The 2,415-nt window shown below is 41.6% G+C and overlaps 1 non-coding gene across 1 annotated transcript; it reads left to right on the forward strand.

The window, feature by feature from the left end:
• Positions 1 to 1,899: 1,899 nt before the first annotated feature.
• Positions 1,900 to 2,090, forward strand: LOC123463646. Its single transcript, XR_006639049.1, has one exon. It is a non-coding gene; the product is annotated as a U2 spliceosomal RNA (small nuclear RNA).
• Positions 2,091 to 2,415: the final 325 nt, after the last annotated feature.

Raw genomic sequence — 2,415 nt, forward strand, 5'->3', positions numbered from 1 at the left:
ACAGAGACAGGTTAAGGTCAGAAAGCCTCAGGTTCCAAGATCCTAGACTGGCAGAACCTCACTGGGACCAGGCTAGTAGTGACTGAGTTGCAGTGTGTGGTGAGTATGATCTGGTCTTCTGAAGATCTCAGATTTGGTGAAAAAGCAGCAAATTCCCACAAGGGAGAAACCCTCAATGTTGGGAGCTATGAACCAAACCTCGGCCATGTTAACAGAAACCACCATATAGCAAGTTAAGTTTCTACTTCCTCACGTAATATTCAACTACCAGAAACAATGGGATCATGCACCTGGCTAAACACTCCCCCATCCTGCCGGTAGCTGATGAAGAAATAAAGGCATTGCGGTTTAACCAGTAACTCTGTGATCTTTGCCCTAACCACGTCCCCTTCTCCCTACAACCTTATATAAACCTACATGTAAAAATAAAATCTCAAGACCTTGACAAACACATAGCATGGTCTCCTTGTGTCTATTTGCCTTTTTTCACTCAGGTTAGCATCTCCTCGGGTCCTTGTTCAACTCCCTGCTGGCCGGGTCAAGTGACACCAGAATGTGGGGTCCGAGGTACGAAGTGTGACCTGGGCATTGCTCGAGTGGATGGCCGTCCTCACCATTGGATTGCCACCCCACCAGGGTGAGTGAAGATCTGCATAGATCACTACAGGCAATGCACCTATAATACACATCTGCTCCATGGTCACCACAGAAAAAACCTGCCTGTGATACAGATCTGCTAAGGTAAAACAAGCGATGCAGACTTCTAGGCAAACCATTTAAAGACTATTTAGTCAGATTTGCAAGACACAAGAACTGTGGGATTTCTTTTTGCACTTCTTTTCCTCCTTTTACTTTTGGTTGGCACCATCCTGTGGAATTGCAACATAGTGACAGGGCAACTGAGGCCTGTTGGCCAGGGCTACTCTCTGGCATTGGCTGAAGGGCCCTAGCTCCCTGAGCAAATCCCAACAGCCCATTTGGGCATTGGCAAAGACCTCCTGTCTAGCCTCTCTTCCTACCAACCAACCTGGTTCTGCAACAGCCAATAAATGCCCTTAGGGTGGCAGCCAGTTGTTAGACTATCCGGTGCCAGTTCTCCGACTGGGAACATTGCCCTCTGGTCTTGCCATTTCTACTCTATTCCTTTCTATCATGGGACAGACCCTAAGTAAGCCTAAATTGTTGAAGGGCTTAAAACTTCTCTCAAGACACAAAGAACACGGGTTAAGAAAGAAAAAAAAAAATAGCAAAGAGTAAAAAGGAGCTAATTGCCATAGTAAAAGATATTTTAAAAGAAAAAGGAATTGAGATTGCTTCAAGTTCTTTAAGCAAATTTTTTATTTTATCAGGAGGATTTGTTCTTTTTATGTGTGTGTGTATGTGTTTATGTGTGCTCATTGTGCTTGCTAGTCATGTCATGTTTATGACTGTTTGTGACTAAAGAGATGAGAGGGATGCAGGTGACACCCCTTTCTCTTCTAGAGAACGATTTCAAGGAAATCAAAGACATAAGCATAGAAAATAAAAAGGGAAAGTTAAATGTCTTTTACAGGAGTGAATTTTCCAGATATTTGTTCTAGGTCAACTTCACCTTACATAGAGGATTATTAAAAACAACAAAACTTCCTCTAAAGAGGTAACTTATAATTTATCAATATCTTTTTTTAAAAAAAGATTGTAATGTCCTGTTACTTAAAAGAAGGAGGCAACTGATCTGACTTCTAAGCCAGCCTGCCTCAAGATAACAACACAATTTGCCTTAGTTACTTCTAATAAAATCATTTTCAAGTGTGTTATTGGTATTAATGACATAAAATTTTATTAATACTACTTTCTTGTTAGTAATAGGACTAATCAATTTGGTGTAATTTTTTAATAGCCTTACAAGAAAGATAATTAATCACTTCTCGGCCTTTTGGCTAAGATCAAGTGTAGTATCTGTTCTTATCAGTTTAATATCTGATATGTCCTCTATCCGAGGACAATATATTAAATGGATTTTTGGAGCTCAGAGTTGGAATAGGAACTTGCTCTGTCCACTCCACACATCAACCTGATATTGTAGTACCTCTAGGAATGGTGCACCCCCTCAGGGGAATAAAAAAAACAAAAAGAAAGATAATTAATGATGGGGTGAGATGAATTGATTGAAGGAACTGGGAAGGAATTTTTTTTTAAATATTTTATTTATTTATTTGAGAGCAACAGACACAGAGAGAAAGACAGATAGAGGGAGAGAGAAAGAATGGGCGCGCCAGGGCTTCCAGCCTCTGCAAACGAACTCCAGACGCATGCGCTCCCTTGTGCATCTGGCTAACGTGGGACCTGGGGAACTGAGCCTCGAACTGGGGTCCTTAGGCTTCACAGGCAAGCGCTTAACCGCTAAGCCATGTCTCCAGCCCGGGAAAGAATTTT

This window comes from Jaculus jaculus, chromosome 9, assembly GCF_020740685.1.
Source record: "Jaculus jaculus isolate mJacJac1 chromosome 9, mJacJac1.mat.Y.cur, whole genome shotgun sequence".
Lineage (NCBI taxonomy): Eukaryota > Metazoa > Chordata > Mammalia > Rodentia > Dipodidae > Jaculus > Jaculus jaculus.